Source organism: Varroa destructor, unplaced genomic scaffold (genome assembly GCF_002443255.2).
Source record: "Varroa destructor unplaced genomic scaffold, Vdes_3.0 BEIS01000001.1, whole genome shotgun sequence".
NCBI classification, from domain to species: Eukaryota; Metazoa; Arthropoda; class Arachnida; order Mesostigmata; family Varroidae; genus Varroa; species Varroa destructor.
This window is the reverse complement of record NW_019211454.1, coordinates 46,561,843-46,579,453: the sequence shown is the minus strand read 5'-3', so window position 1 is coordinate 46,579,453 and position 17,611 is coordinate 46,561,843. Positions and strand designations below refer to the sequence as shown.

At 41.9% G+C, this 17,611-nt stretch overlaps 1 long non-coding RNA gene across 3 annotated transcripts; it reads left to right on the top strand.

The window, feature by feature from the left end:
• Nucleotides 1-2,793: 2,793 nt before the first annotated feature.
• On the top strand, nucleotides 2,794-11,699 carry LOC147758722 (uncharacterized). Of its 3 annotated transcripts, XR_015324877.1 has the most exons (6): nucleotides 2,794-3,352; nucleotides 3,777-3,935; nucleotides 4,569-5,073; nucleotides 5,685-6,314; nucleotides 7,548-11,304; nucleotides 11,538-11,699. It is a non-coding gene; the product is annotated as an uncharacterized LOC147758722 (long non-coding RNA). The 3 variants fall into 3 exon arrangements; XR_015324878.1 differs by lacking the exons at nucleotides 3,777-3,935; nucleotides 11,538-11,699 and having other exon boundaries at nucleotides 2,800-3,352; nucleotides 7,548-11,530; XR_015324879.1 differs by lacking the exons at nucleotides 3,777-3,935; nucleotides 11,538-11,699 and having other exon boundaries at nucleotides 2,802-3,219; nucleotides 7,548-11,530.
• Nucleotides 11,700-17,611: the final 5,912 nt, after the last annotated feature.

Sequence of the window (17,611 nt, the reverse complement as noted above, 5' to 3'; positions counted from 1 at the left end):
TTTTGTTAACGCATAGTATCAATTATCTGGATAGTTTAGCAGTTAGCAATGATTAGGTGAACTATTTCGCTGCGATAGGACCAAGGACAACTGACATCGAACTTACATCATGGCGTTCCTTGATTTAATTTTTTTTCTCGCACAGTTTTACTGACTCTATCTGATGGAACGATCTTACAAACGAAGTCTTGATAATTTATAAACCTTAAATCGAATCTAGATGAAAAAAGCATGATGATAAAGTACTATGAGACGCTTCCCTCTTTTAAATTTTGCGCGCATGAATTTGGCCAAATTTGCAGATGGAAATTGAATTTACATTGGGCTGTTCTTTCTGGAGCTTCGTTGGCCGAATTGTGGCAAGATTTTACCTTCACATAGCACGCATCACTTCCCTTGTTACTGTAGCAGGTCGCAGCGAGACGACGCAGTTACGTAAAACACCTTTGGCCAAATATGCTCTATGTCATAGAAACAATGAAGCACATAAGATTTCAGAAATAAGGAACTGACTGCAAATGATGTGATAGTTAGCATGGGTTATTTCAAGTGATTTTCGCTTTAATGAGATAGGTTAATAGTATTTTGGCATTTATAAGCATTGGCCTTCGCCAGAATCCATATATTCGCTTTAGCATTAAGAAAGTCCTGTTTGAAGGGGAAGGCATTTGTATTAAACAGCCGAGCAACTGATGGCCTAATTTTTACTCTCAATACAATTATCATCTAATGCCTTCTGCTGTTCCAGTAGGTGAAAGGTCTGCCCCATCTATACTACAGCACAGTGTTAGACTGCGGAGTCATGGCGCTGGGTCACAAGTGAGCGGAGTAGGCAAAGCATCGATATGGCATAAGCACATTCGCTATTGAGCATCGGTAAAAAAGCGGAGCTGAGGGACGATCGAACACTCAAAACAATTGATCCACACTCTGAAAAAGTGTGTTCTTCTAGCAGTTAAATAAGACGTCTGATTAGCTTTTTGTTTGCTTTGTTTTTAGTTTGTGTTAATTGCGGCCATACAGCGCTAACCGTCGCACGTGGTTGGTATTCGTATTGCGGTAGCAGAAAAGTAATTCAACATAGTCTTTGGATATTTATATATATATATATAGTTTGGCGATAACAGAACGGAAGTACCATATTAAATGATACGGGTTATTAGAACAACGTGTGGAAGAAAACAAGTGATTACAAAAATAAAACTTCGATCTAAATGGTCTATGGACTGTTTAAACGTCTCTCTTATACGCATCTTTATATCATCATATGTCATGTAACATATATAAAAAAATATCTAAGCAGGAGTGAAGTACAGGGTTTAGAATTTTATGCTTAGATGAAAACCAAGACCCGTTTTCTTCAGTATCCTATTAATTTCCGCGCGTCAATTCACAGCGTTGGCTTCTTCATTCAATAGTCTACGAGATCGACTCAAGGGCGTTTTTTAAGCCGAATAGGTCTTCCACAGTTTTCTAGCTTATGATTATCCTTTTCATGATCTATAGTGTTAGTGATTAAGTTAAGCATAATCAAGTTAAGATCTGCACCGTGGCTCAACATTTTTTTTAAGAAGTACCATGTTGGGGCCCACAGCTCGGAGCTTCTTATACTCACACTACAACGTAGTGTGTACGCTCAGTGTCGTCCCATCTACAGTTCCCATTTAATAATGTTGGCTCCGCGAAAGATCTTTGCAAAGTTCTCAATAATTCTGTAAGTTAGACAAGGTATTCAATGCGTTTTTTTCGCTACAGATATTCTTCCTATTACTACTACCACTACTACTACTAGCTACTAGACGAAAGGTCACTAGATTGACAATCCCAAATAGAATGGCTAAAAAAAACAGCGTTTGTTGAATGCTTTTTGGATACTTCTTAATGAGCCGAGCAGAGACAAGAGGAAATGGGGCGTTTACGGGCCCTCCTACTAAGTGTGTCATTAACGATAAGCAGCCCGATTGAGAAGTTGCAGTCCAAATAGATCACGAATTCAAGGGCAACCAGGCGCACTTAAGCAAAAGCTCACTTCACTTAAGAACAGCCTAGTTTCAGTTTTAAGCAGTGCAAAAGCTAAAAGTTTGTTGGAGACGTTTGCTGCGTCTGAGCTCTCTGTACTCGTACGGGATACTTTTGCGGCCGGCTAAACGTTTGCCCGAGGTGATACTTTGGACATCGTGTGAACTGCCGTGAAAGAAAAACACCATTTTCCTATAACATTTTTTCGAACATTACATTGAAGATCAACGTTCTCCTAACGCTTTTAGCTGTATAGTAGTTGATTATTTGGAACAAAGTATATTACAGTTCTATGCCTTTTGCGACAGCTTATCAAATAGCGGCATAATTGCATTTTGTATTCTAGCACTATCGATGCCCGGCGTTTCCCTGTATGCTTTAGTGCCTATTCAGAAGGTCTGAAACCGTGTGCTTAGAAATAGACGTTACAGTATACATATGCTTCGTTTTACGTGTCATTCATAGATTTTTTTTTGTCGTCAATTGCTGTTTTGACTCTCAAGCTGATTATTATTGCCCGATTATGCCGATACGTTTCATGCTGTTACTGCGGTAATTTTATTTTAGCGAGAAACGTACTTTTTTTTTTTGGCTGTCTTTTACTTTTACTCGTAACTGACAATGTCTTCAAATTCAGTTCAGATTATTCACCTCTACATTGTACCCAATGAAGCCAGGTTTCGCCCTTGTGAAGCCTTAGTTTCCAACGGGCAATTTCTCTCGTGAGAAAAGTAAGCACAAAACTACATGGGTGCGCACGCATGAGAACTGATCCGCAGATGAAGACTGAATAGACGTTTCGAATTTGACGTCCAGTACTGCCTGTAGACATTGCTCTAGACATGCAGATGAAAATTAGCGCAATGTATGCGGTGTGGACCAGATCCGGCTTCTATGTGGATTGGGTCCTTAGAAAAGCTCTTTCGATGTGTGATGATACGGAGAACGTGATATGTCTCTAACGAACATGGCAGCATCTTCGAAAGGCGACTATTAAGCGAGCGGCTTGTTCCTACAATGTGCGATCACCGCTGGTGTAGCAGACTCTAAACAAATACAAGTAGCGTTCTATTTTGATAAGCGTCTGACCTTCATGAACATTGTATCTGACACGGACGGACATCTGGACCCAGGACATGCAAACTTACTCGACTAATAAACTCGGTTGCGTGACACGCAATACGTTTTAGTGAGCATACAGTCAGTCAGTCAGTCAGTCAGTCAGATACTACTGTGTGTCTGGCACGATGATTATCTGCTATCATCTTCCGCTGTTTGCCCTAATTTGTGTATATTTTATGTAATTTTTCACATAATTTCATTTTTTATTGTTGTAAGTATAATAATCGACTCGTGCTTGCCGTACAATGTAGTGCTTAGATGGCACCTACAGTGAACATTCCAATTACCGCTGTTTGCATTATACAATACTACCCGCCAATTGGTTTGGTCCCTACTGAACCTTGAACAGACAAATCCTACCATGGCAATATCTCTTTAATAAAATTAATTTACAAACTACAATTCACTTATCCATACTACTTTTGTTTTTTGATTACTCACAGGCAAGTAAATACGTATAAGACATTATTTGTAATAACATAAAAGGTTCGCCATCGAGGAACTTTATCGTGTAACTGTTTTTACTACATTTCCTCTACAATGCTGCACGCGTTTTACTATGCCATTAGTGTGCATGCTTCCCTTGCACTCTGGGCTTATTTTACTTCTACAGAATTGCCTTTTGTTCTATCTAGTCTGCTGAATAGGTCAAAGCCTCAATCAACAGCGTGAGTTGCAATCACCTATAGGACTCAATCATGGACATGGGCTCATCACAACAGAAACTTTAGAGTGCATGTGGACTTTTCATCATGTAATCGGCTTGCTGGCTGGCTGGTCTTACATAAGAAAATGTAAGTGGGCAAGAAGCTTGGCAATTGGGTGTGTGTATGTGCATGTGTTGGTAGTGAAATGTTAAGCTGATGTTGATTCACTAACTTCGCTAAGTGACACAATAAGCTATTGATTTGGGTGCCACGCTGCTCCATAAAAGTAAGAGGCTAACTGGGCCGGTCAGCTTCTTGTTGGAGGCTTCTTGTTGGTTCAGTGTTGAAACGTTGTGTTCCCTCTTTTGCTCCGCTTGTAGTACACTTAGCAGTTCTCAACTATCCGAGAATGGTAATAGCCAACTGGCCAGCAGACAGCAGACAAAGGAATCGCTCCTCGGTTCCCTCTACGATCAAATACTGTTCGATCTTCGTTCGTTCTTTAAGTTACTGTCTCACTGAGTTTTGTTGTTATTGTCATTGTTGCCCGCCGCTGTTGACGCGTTCTCGTCAAGGAACCTGCTTCGCTGCTCTCCCGTGCGTCCGTCTGTGTTCGCCTGTTACTTCATCGTCCAATACTGTCTCTGTAGTCGATGTTGGGTGGCAGACTGGTCATAGAAGGTCGTCGTAGCTCTGTCTAGTTAGCTTGACTGCTTTTTGAGCGACTGAGTAACCGTCTACGTTCATGTATGTGTGCGTCTTTGTACTTGTGTACGGAAGTCTCCAGCCCAAGTGCGCGTTTGCGGGTACGTGGCCATGTGTGGATCCCTGCCGTCTGCGTGTGGATGCGGTCAGCAGCTCCACTGACAACAAACTCCTCAACCCACCGTTCCTGTTCCACCGTCTTGTCCCTAAATTATATTAGGTCCGCTGCCTGGATGAGAGAAGCAGGCAGGAGACAAGAAGGACAACGACGGTCGGTTGTTGGCCAGTGGTCACTGATCAGTGGTGGCCATTCAGATCCTCGTTACCCTAACCGCTAGTGCGGCTCCTCACAAACTACCTTCGACTGTATGTTGAACTCACACCGAACCGACTAGCTACCTAGCCTCCTCTGCGTCTGCGTGTTTCCTGTTTACCTCGCTGTCAGGAGATCTCCTCTTCGGCAGTTCACTAACTAAGGAGAACACTTAGAGTCAATTATTAGGCCTTACCAGGCGTACATCAGATCAACACAAAGACGTATCTATCAGAACGAAAAGGGCCGGGAACTGTCGAACTCGCTGTGAGAAATCTCAAGCTATAGGTCTTGATTACTTGAAAAATATTAAGTTGCTTATACGGGCAGTATTTGTTGTCTTCTAACGACGTAGGTCGGTTGAAATCCGAACAAAAATTGTAACTAGTTTCAAATATTTCTATATTCTCCTTTCTGTTTTTCAACTGATTAAGTAGGAAAGTAAATAACTATTTGTGAAAAATATATAGAAGTTATATAAAAAATGTGTCAGTGTAAAACTAAATACCATTTCAGCTTATCCTAACCCTTTTGACCTCACGCTTCACAAGTAATAGGCATCATATATATCACCACGGTGTTATTTTTTCTAGGCAGTATTCCTTTTAATTTCTTTCTTCAGTGCAGAACAATGCTTTCATCCTATCAGCATATTCCGCTAAAAACGTTTCATCTTTACTTCGTCAGCAACATTTTTTACTATGTCATTATGTCAAACAATCATCAAACAATTTATCATGCCATTATGACTGAGGTAGACCTCTATGACGATGGTTTCATCTTCTATGACGATAAAACAATCTAGAACGAATATTCTGTTTTTGTTTTCTTCTGTTTTCTTTGAACCCGACCGTCTCGACCGAACGATGCGCCCCAAGCGAACACCCGTAAAACGCGCTTATCGACGTAAAATGTGCGCGATTTTCGGTAAGCAGAATCAGTAGCAGAACGAAAATCAACAGTTACCGAAAAACCAACACGCTCTATCTGACTGTAGATTAACGATTGGATGGCTCGTTTTCTCGTAGTAGCGGTGGTCGTGGCACCAGTGGCATCGGGCGCCGCACGAAGTGACATCGTTAAGCGATTAAACATAAAACCTCTTGATATCACATCAACATCAACGTTGGCTTGAGCCTTTGTATCCGGTTTGCATAAAACTGTTCCACGGAACTAACTGGCGTGTCTTCTATTTTCCTTCATCCTCTATGCGCTTTTATAGGCCCCTCTATTTTTATCATCAATATTTAATTTTTTCTCAGCACTGTCTAAACGTATCTCTCACATAATGTGGAAAGGACGATTTCACGAGAGAAAAAGTTTGCCCCAGTCATCAACTTAGTCGTCACTCACATTCTGATTTAATTGTTGATTCCGTGTCACTTGCTGACGATGCCGGAGACGTACGAGTGTATATATACGTATAGAAGCTCACAGGTCGACAGATTGCACACGCTTGAAAAACTGCTACCAAACGTCCCGCCCGTGTCGTTCAATTTGAGTGACAGGTTAGATATTGCATCAACCCTTATTGAGTCAATCTCACGTGTATCCTACTGGATTGACGCCATGCAAGCACATATGTAGTTATAATTTTGATTAAGCTTGATGATATTATTAGAAAATATGGTGTTATAATGGTTTACTCCATTGCGCAGAATTGACTTCTAGGTGTCTGCTCTTTAATAGGGAAAAAATTTTCTTCACTTTTTGATTTTTTTTTTTGAAGAAATGATCGCATTTGTTTCGATTTGGTATATAAAATTTACACTGCAGACAAGCTATTTTGTGTATTTGTCCATATATCACCTGCTCTGCTCTCGGCTTTTGTCGGCACTATGCCTGTTATTGTCTTCCTCGAACATTCTATAAATTATATTAGTATGATTTAATTTTTTCTAAATATTGTTTTGCTATGAATGGGTACAAATATATGCATATAAAGAAAAACTAATTACCAGTAGTATACAATCAAGCATTTATAAACGTTAGCACAAGACGCACGGTCCGCTCATAAACATCATGTGCGTCACTCACACTATAAACAAGTGACAAAAGAACATGTTATCTATAGTACTTCTTTTGTTGGTAATAAATTATTTTCGTAGAGTTTGTTCCTACCGCGTGAAACATCTGTGCCCTTAGCAACTGGTAAGCTATGTTCAGTTCGAAGAAACACGTGTCCGTCCACGGTATTCAATCCTACTAGAAGAATAAACAGCGGGTAATATTTTTTCCACACTGTCATCACAAAAATAGATAATGTAATCCATGGGCCAATAACCAAGTTAAGCTCAACTCTCGTAAACAGGCTTTAAAACTGAGTTCAAACCTTACGTACTTACGGGACGTATTAAAGAATGTACCTATCTATGTGTAACTTATAATCAGCGATCTCTTGTCGAGAACCATCTGCTCTCCGAGCGAATCCAAGTCGCTGAGTATGTATACCGCATTAGGCCTCTTTTTAGAATGAGTAGTTTGCTTATGGCTCGACGGTGTTTTCTGAGACCAGTGGTTGTCGGCGTCTAGGGTACGCTTGTGTTGATACCGCATGCTTGAATCAGGTTTTCCGACAGAAAGCGTCATCGACACGAAAATATTAATCAACATGACGCTTTGCTAGGCAAGTTTTGCTTGGAGTCCTTCATCGTCACGGTCGTCTATTCCGTCGTTCGTCACGCTTTTCATGCAACCGCCATTGCTGCTACGGTAGCTATTACTTTTGTTTTTCCTTTTAGAATCCACTCGGAGCCGATAATATTGGGTTATTGCTTATTGTTCTTCATCTTTGTCGAGTGCCGAGTCAATCGTCACTTTGCCAGACGTCAAAATTGCCTGGTCCGTCGTCATACGCAGCCGCCAACACTCACTCCAGGACACGCGCACATGCACGGACGTATCGTCACTCATTGACTCGTGCCAGACTTCACACCGGGAATCATACGGCTGAATCTGACAGGTGAAACTGGTTGAAGAACCGGCTTCCTAAAAGCGTAGGGAAATAGAGTGACGCAAACGCCCAGAACGCTTGGACATCGATTTTACACTACGTGCAATATGGACGCATTGTGAGTTTTATCATTGTTTGTAAGCGGCTTCGTATATAGTCAAAGCGAATAAGACGGCGTATTATTGCTTTATTAAAATAAGCACAATTAGAAAATTATTAACAGTATTTACCGACACGTTCTGCACGCCTATCACAAGCCAAATACCTCCTAAAAGGTCCTAAGAAACTCTTTTTTTTTTTATAACTAAACGTGGACTTTCAATGGCCACGTGATAAAACTTGAACATGTGAATTCCTGGAAACGGTTCGCAGAAAGTCAGTTTATCGCTAGTACCTTTCTTAGCCACTAACCATTATATTTAGTTACATTAACCGTGTTCTCAAAGCGGTGCGTCATAACTTGTTATTAGTCATAGTGTGTTTTTTTCGAACATTTTTTAGCTTGATTGATAAGGGAGTTTAGTGGCCTCAAATAAGTAAATAAGTAAGATACTCAAATACAATGCTTAGCTGCGTTTTACGTGTGCGAAGGAGACCATGATTTCCATATACGTACCCATGTAAATATCGAAAGACAGCATATCTACATAGATATTTCGAAACCATTCCGGCTTAGCTATGTGCTGCATATGATATTTAGACAGGATCATTCTATTCTAGTTTCTGTATTGATGTTTCTATTTAAACAGTGCCTAGAAGGTCGAATTGAAGCTATCTAAGGAGCACTTTTCGAAGAAGAACTCAGCGAAACGTTGAGCTTCCACCTCAGCGCAGGCACTGATCATTAGCAATTTCAGCTTTTCATGCGCCAGATCCGGATAAATCGCAACCAGGAGCTTTTGAGGACCCTCTCAGAGATATGCACTTTCCAAGTGATTCCGCACTCACCTGGCGGATGGCGGAAAAACCATGGATAGCTATAATTAAAATGCAAAGGCAAAATTAGTTGGTTATTTCTTTGTCGTGCCTCTCAGCAGTCAATCAACAGTTTGTTTTGGCACTTTTTGCAATGCTAGCAAGATGAAAGTGTGATATGAACGAGTTAGATATATTTTATTCATTACTTTAGTCCAGCAATCTTTATCGCGGTGCAAGGTAGCCGCACGAATTCTTCGAAACTTCGTAGAAAAGTTACAGCTTCGAGCCCATCAATGGCTATAAAAAATTTCACGCAGAGAGAAAGCGAGCCAATGTTCATTGCTATTCGTATTCAAAGCTTTTCCATATGGATTGTAGCGTTGTGAACAGGGTTTTCTGGTTCATAACCGAACTACCGTGAATGTAGCCGTTTCAATATTTCACTTTGGCCTATGGCCTTAAATTAAGAAGTTAGAAAAAAAAAATCTGCAGATTAAGATTGGAGTAAGTTGGGGTGCTTGTCACATGTTTAATAAACCGAGAATGGCAGCTTAATGTACTAGACAAAGAGTAACGCACTGCCTAAAGGAGGGTGCTTGGAACAAATTTTTAATAGAAAAACACGTACATCTCCTTCAACGAAACACTCTGAGTATTTTACGGCCGGTTAAACTTCTTTCGTATAACACCGACGAATAATACTTTAGCTCTATGGCACAAATACAACTCTCCAGCCCTATTTAAATAGCACTCGAAATGATATCTAGAACTATTACATATATTTCAATCAGTTACCTTTCACCGGTAGTACTCTATTTAGCATATGTATTTGAACCGTATGCTCCCGGTGGTAAGAAATTATGTTTAGGAGAAAACAGTTCTTTTACAGAACTCAATCTAACCAAGAAACTGCGTATTTAAATTTCAGGAAAATAAGGGCGTAAATTTCATCATTATTGAAACATCATTCCTGCGTAACGTAATTGCAGAACAGTTTATATATAAAAGCTTGTATATCTCACTTTCGCATCGTTTAGTAACGTTCATTAAGAACTACATTTTTCCTGCCAACGTAACTTTTAGGCAAGACATGTGCTGGTCAGTAGCAGCAGCGGGAGAATTGGTCTGAACTATGGAGGGACGCGAAGAGTTCTCGATAACAAATAGCAACAACCAATGGTGAAAAAAAGGCGAACCTATTATACTGGTAAAAAGCAAAAACGCATTAGACATCGCCGTCAACTAATCAGTGTATTATTATATGTTTTATCTGTTTGTTAGTGGCAGCAGGGGTTGAATAACAGTGGCCGTTCGATATAGCACTGACCTCAACCAAAAGGCCCCCATTAAAGCCGGGCTGACTGATCAAACCCATGTATCAGTGCAGGCCAGCGACGTTATAAGAAGAGAGAGACAGTCGATGCCGTCGCCCGAGGCCGGTCAACCCTATTTTGCTCCTCTCGCTATGTAATGCACCCAACCCGAAAGACCCATCATTCCGAAAGCAGCAGCCCATACAACCAATCTCAATACGAGATCTAACAATAGAACAGCACGGGATGAACCGGCCTACGAGAACACAATGGTAGTAGCGGCGGGGTAGTCGCAGTGGGCACGGCGATCGTGATACGGCACTGGTTCCCGTGGTCATGGTGGCAATCGTGGCGGCGCTTCCAATGGGGGTGGCGACTGGCAAATGAAAAAGGGGAAAAGAAAACGTTAGCTAGCTGAGCTACCACTACTCCCATTGCTGCTGCCGCCATTAAGGGCTCAGTCGAGAATGAACATGAGGGGAGTGGATGGAAGAGATGTATGGAGAGGGGTGCAGAACAGGAAAGACAGGAGATAAGGTGTGTTGATGGTGAAACCAGTGAACGCAGCACCAGAAGCAGCAGTGATTTAGCAAGATTTGGTTCGTCCACCTAGTTTAGTTATCTACCCACTGACCACTGGGCGATACATCCATAGTGCTCCGTCAGGGAAAAGGTGGATCTTGAGTCGCTCGGCTTACGCCCATCCTGATACTGGATACCACATCGTAGCGGTTGGCACCAAATTTGCTAACGGGCAATACATAGGACAGCGCAAAGAAACGATCGAAATAGAGGGGCAAGACAGGGATACGAGCCCGGAATGAAACGAGAAAAAGGAGCTGAAGGAATAGACGAGAAGCAATGAAGGATATGGGTAGGAAAGAGAAGCAGGAAGAAACCAGCTGGCCAGTTAGCCGGAGGGCAACTCGTCCAGAAGGACTGAAAACAACGGTCAGCCAAATTAATCTGCACGGTCACTATGTGTGCAATATGCTGCTAACTCTGCTATCGTCTCTTGTTCGATTCCTGCTGACTGATGAAGCAAGATCAGCGAGTGTCCACAGGACAGCACTCGAGCTAGAGAGAACAATTGACATCGTTTTTAATCAGATCTACTGAGTGCCCAACTTATGGATGTAGGGGCACTAGGTGGGGCGAAGAAAATGACAACTGCTACGAACGTTGTCGGATGATCAAATCAGGGTAATCCAGGGTTGGAAGCGCAGTATACAATGGTGTGCTAGACGTGGCATCCCGCTAGCGTCGATGAAGGCGGTTTTTACATAACAGAGGCTCCGAAGATGATCGCATGAGGTGACTATAGCTTTGTGTGTAAATACAATATAAAACGAGAACTGCCTCACAACGTGGAGCACTCATTACTCTGCTTATGAAAACATATTGCGGAGCACATGTTTTGGATTCATTGTCATACCTGTACGTCCCTTGAGCAGATATCCTAACGCGATATATAGTTTGTAATTATATTGACATCTTTAGATTAGTTTGTTTCTAATTAGTTTATCATATAAATGAGAAATTTGCAGATTTCCAAACGTGATCATCTTTCAAGCTTATATAGCTAGTATGCTGGACTTAAAGGAGCCCTCCCATCGACGGACCAGAAGCGAACAATTAATTTTAATTTTCTATTTGTTATTGATGAAACAATAACTGTCACATTTTTTATGAGTTTGGATAAAAGTATTTATGCAAGCAGACCCGATGCTATCTTGGTATTATCGAACGAAAGTGCGACGTCTGTGGAAAAGTCTAACATTCTCTGTACTACTAAGGATAACACAAGTACTCGTCGCTTTCAAATACAAATGTTGTATATATATATATATATATACATATATATATATATATATATACAACATTGACCGAAAATCATGTTCAAATCCACTCCCAGAGGCGCAGCGCCTATTGTGCAAGATGTTCCTGTCCCAGTCATATGCGGGGGGAACCAACTTGTTCACTATCTATTAGTCAACTGTATTACGACCATTGTAAATGATTTTGCTTTTTAGTTAACGACGTATCTGTAGGCCAATGAAAATTAGCCTTCGACTTAAGTTTCTGAAGTATATCGACATAACTTGAATAGTTACACATACGGTGCCATCGACATTACGTCCTCTGCCTCCCCTGGCAGTACATGGAGATCGATTTTTGAAGTAGACCGTAAGACGCTCGAAACTGCTCTAACATTTACTTACACTTAATCCGCTCTTACTAAGCGCTGTTTAAGCTTACGTCAAAGGCTTTGAAATTCCGCAAGTGCTCACAGTGTGTTTACTCAGTTGGCCGAATGTCTAGCTCAATGGGGAAACATACGGGACGCCTGATGACTCCACAAAGCTCTCCCTGGAATCGACTTTATTGTTGATCTACTGCCAGCATTTCAAACGAACCGACCAGGCAGTGCACAGAAGCTAATAAATCTGCACAGACCCTCGGACGCTGGATCGTAGATCTCGTTTGCTGTACGTTCCCTGATCGCTCGGTTTAAATCCCAAGCCAGGATCTAACACTTGTCAAATGTTCTCTCTCTCTCTCTCTTCTGAAAACCGACACGTATAGCAGGCCAAGTCTTCGAAACATACGTATTGTGGCTGTGATAGTTTGAAGGAAATTACAGCAGACGTGTTTATATCAATAAGCTTTAACAAGCTTGGTACATGAGTAAGTACATAGCGTACGCTACGACACAAATTCAAGTTCCTATCGTTTCTCTTCCTTCAGCGAGCTTCGATTGAGATCGAGTCAGCTCAGCAATAAATTAAGTCAGCTCGATAGTAGAGGTTTCTTAGTAAAGTCGATTTGCGCCGTACTCCTGGTGTAAATACACCGTTCAGTCTAAACCAACGTCCTTCGTACAGCGGAGAAAGCTAGGCTTATTTTTTAGCTCGTTTTCTATGTGCAAGATTAATCCGCGTTTTTACACTACAGGAAATCGGCCAGCTATGTTACACTACCTGGTCCTTTCAAGTACTTGCGTGGCATTTGACCCCTTAGATACAAAAAACAAACAAAGCTTTATTTTGCTTTTTCACAGCGTTTTTCCTCAAATGGCCTAATATTGACATACAGCTATAAGTACACTATCCCATTTAATAGAAACGCGGAGATTTCCTACCGTGTTCTGTTGCTTCGACTACGCCCGTTTCTACAAGGACTGCGAATCGACGAAATGTTTTCCCCTTTTAAATATTTTGCTTTTCAACGAAACTACAGTAGCCTCGTAGCTGCGGCTGGTCATCGTGGCAAAACGGAGCTCTAACAAAACATCTATTAGGCCCTCGACGAGTGGGGTTTTCCAGGCTCTTTATAGGAGTCCGGCTGGTTGCTTCATGAATGGCGGACTCGCGCCTCTCCAATGAACGGCGCGATCACATTCCACCGAAGACGCGAATAATGTCAAACAAATTACGATATAATGCTCTCGGTAATAGCAGATGAAGATCAATTAGTTTACATATATATCCGAGTTAGTTTAACGTGTGAACGCTTTCTCGAAGAGAAAATAGATACATTTTTGACAATTATACAAGATATACACTTTGATTCTATATATTGCCATAGTTTCAGATATTGCCCCCGATCATCTCAGTTAGAGAATTTCAAAACAAATTCCTTTTCACATCGGAAAGAGACGTGTTAGTTTCCATGCGCTAAAGACTGCTGCGATGGGTACAAATGAAATAAACATTATCGAACGCCAATCATATTGTACCAGGGTAAAATGGCCTACTTCATCTCGTTTCCGACGCTTCTGTAGGGTGTCAATCCAGTAAGACCAAATCAGTATTTTTGCATAACAATGTACGTCTCAAGAGAATAATGAGTATGCTAAGTAGTTTAGAAGCGTCTCACCATGCATATATAACCAAATCTATCGTATGCCGAACTTCTTCATTGAATATCACAGACAATGTTGTAACTCATCAAATGTTTACCTGTATTCTACTATATATAAAAATTCGGTTTGCATTAAAACTAGCCTAATACCAGCTTAAACAGGGCATGCATCTAATGCTTTTGCAAAAGCCTTAGCAATTGCACAACAGCTTTATTCTGTATTTAACTTTTCCCAAGAAGATTTTAGATATTGACGTTCAGCGCTTTAAAATACCTCGTGCTAATTTTCTTGAAAATTCTATAATGTTCACCTTTTTTTTTTTGATTTTTTTTTTAATAAAAGGCACTTTTTTCTGCGGTTCCAATATTCAGAATAATATGATCCCTTAGACAGGCGGGCAAAACTGAACCAACCGTACTGCTTTAAAAAATTGACATTAGAAAATTAGAGGAACTATATAATTTTCTGCACCGTTGAGACTGTAAGCTCCACGGTAAGTTGCATTATTTTTCGACCGATACGCTGTGTGACCGCACTATTTTGCAAACGCCCGATACTTGTACAGTCACGTGTTCTCGGTTACCAGAGAAAAGCTAACGAGCGCTCTTATTTTTCGGGCCGAGCTCAATGAGGCTCTTAAAATCAGCGATCAATGCCAATTACGTAGTATTTGTATGTCGAAGGATGTATATATCGAGGCATTAATGACAAATTACTTTATGTACCTTCTCTGTGTGTATTGTACGCGTTGGCTTTACATGTTATTTGGCAGATCCGGCCCACATGATACTCTTGCAGGATCTTTTCTCTGGATTCTATTAGTTTTTTTTCTTTGTTTTTCACTGGTAAATGGGCAAATTGACAGCACACCTACATCACGTAGTTTCCTCGCTGCATTCTCTTTATGGGACACGTAGATACTACCTAGTGTGTCATGCGTAGCTATGCATATATACCCAGTTCCAATGGTGGTCTTACTTCAACCTCTCTAGTCGCCTTTGGGGGTCCACTTTGCTATCAGCTAGCAACAGGACCGCTGTGGATAGCGTCACTGATCGTGCGTTTCATTGACGGCTTCCTACCTGTACATGCAACTGCGTCTCCATATGATAATATATCAACACTTTTCTTTCTTGCCTGGCTCTTCGTTGACTACCGCAAACGTCAGCTCGTGTGCAGCTACCCAGCTTCAGTGCCTCTCAACGGGCGTCCGAGCGGACGTTTCCTCGGCCTTGGCGCCAGTGCTATGCTACTATAAACTAGACAACTGCTCCCTAGCTCGTTTACCTTCCATCAAGAGTTGTCGCGGCTGCTTTTCCAGTTACTTCTGCGGCAGCTGTTGCTGTTGATACTATACGCTTGGCTAGTCGCACCTTGTGGCTTAGTCTTACGCTGGCTGGCTAACTTGCGCTGCGCAACAACGTGCAACCTTGTACTCCACCTGCTTCTAACTGCATCGGCCAACATCGCCCTCACCCGTTGCACGTCAGCTACCCCCTACCGCAGCGCTGCCGCATCGCATAATCAGCAGCAATGGGGCAGTCGTCGTAGCAGTAGTTGTCGGGCTACGAGCTCGGCTGGAGCTCCAACCTCTGGGGAGTCATCTACACGCCGCAAGATAACCTGGCAAGACCACCGGACTCACCACCCTATTTCTACCTACGCTGCTACGGCTGCGAAGGGTTCTTTACCGCCAGAGTTAACCTTTAGTAGCAGTAGCCGTCGCAGCGCCCATTTTTTCTTCCAGGCTGCTCCGAAAGCAGGGTCGAAGCGATAGAAATTTGTCATGTTTTTTTACCGTAGGCTAGTTAGGTAGCGAGCAAGTGAGCGACCATCCGACGGCCAGGTCCAAGTCCCCCCGTGGAGACATACTCACATATACAAACATATTTATATATATATATGCATGTAATACAGCCAGGAACAAACAGGCATAGCGGGATAGCTGCACTAGCTTTATTGTTAACGCCTGGCGGTGTTGGCCACAGTAGGGTCAGTTTCTGCTGCTGTTGCTTGACTGGCCACCTGCTAATTCAGCTATTACTACTACTACCAGTCTTTTTGATTCCCAGCTAACGGCGTTAAGTGAAGAAGTCGCCTCGCCGGCCTGTCGGGGGTAACAGGCTGAACGATGGCCAGATTGTCTTGACAATCTGCAGCGCCGAAGCGTGTCGACCTTGCTGCAGTCACTAAGCGGAAAAGATCAGCGGTAGCAGCAGCAAATAGCCAATCAAACAAGCTTCCAGCAAACGTGGCTGAAGCGATCGTTTTTAGAAAGGTCAACCGACATGTACCAGGCAATAAATGCAATGGATGGAGCCAATAGGATAATGACTGTCATCCGTATTATGATCCGGCTATAACGAGAGACTCGCATGTGCTAATGCGCTATACTAATATCATTTTTTGTTTGATGAACGATGTATGGTTCTTCAAGGAAATAGATAGTCGAGGGAGGAAGAAAACAGGTGTCGAAAATACAGGCTAAAAATGTATGGCAGTAGCCCACGTTTGAACTCACATTTGTATGAAAGTTTCGTATAACTCGCCGGACGGATTGACCATCGTGGCCCACACGATAACTAATTCACGCCTACCTGTGTGTTTCGTGGGCTCCGTGATATAGTTGTGTGCCTCAATATAAATCTACGTGAGTTAGTCCTTCATATAATTATTACGATTCCTGTGTGATATGGCGTAGCGTATTAAGCTATCGAGGTATCGAATGGCCGTTCGTTTTAAAATGTACATCAAAAAAATATAGCAACTATTTTAACGTAAGGACAAACAGATACGTGCCTCTAGTACGTATCATTTTGTCTGCTTGCATTAAATGGACGCTTTTCGACGCTGGAGTTTTCGTCGCACAGCTTTATTAACCTGTAATCGTTGGTAGTATATCAAATATGAATAGAGATCTGCATTCCTGTTCTACCCGTAGTCAAAATACATAGCGCAACAGCTAGTTCTGCATATATACGATCTTTAATAAGGTAGTTAGTTGTATTATGTATTTGTTGCAAAGCTTTGCTTAATTATACCTACGATGAACTAGAATTTACCGCCACTCAGCGAAATACAAATCTACGTCGATTCGCGCTCGACTTGGTATGTAGCTGTAGCTGCATACGTGCACTCTCGTGCATGAACGTCCGGTGCAGAGTTATCTACATGAACATTTTTACCTCAAAAGTAGCTATAGGGAAACCGCAATGCAGGGTTTAGGGCTATTGAGCGTCAAGGACAATGTATTTGACCCTGTCTGTCAGATGGCCTTAGGTGGATGTTGACTAATGGTTTTCTTTCTGCCTCCTTCTGAGATTGGTTTTCTTTCTTCTCGATAGTGGGAGAGAAATTGAAAAACTACTGAACCCGAACTAAACTCAGCTCGATTGGCTTCTTGGCAAATGTGGGATCGAAGCAAGTCGGTGGGCAATGGAGTAGCAGCGGCAGCGGTGCTAGTGGTTTTGTGGTCGTTCTGATGACTCTCCAATTCCCTTAGAGCAAATCAGTCATTTCAATTTCCAATTCCGCGAACGGTAGTGGCTCACCGGGGCTGCCGATCGACTGCAGCCACTCATGGTAATACACGAAAACACCAGTCGCTTACTACACCGCAGCAGACTTTTTGGCCCTCCTCTGTCTACAATGAACACTTCAGTAAATAATGCTAGTGGAGTTTATTAAGATCATTCACTCCTTGTACGGGATATATATATATATATATATATATATATCGATTTTAAGAGCTATCAC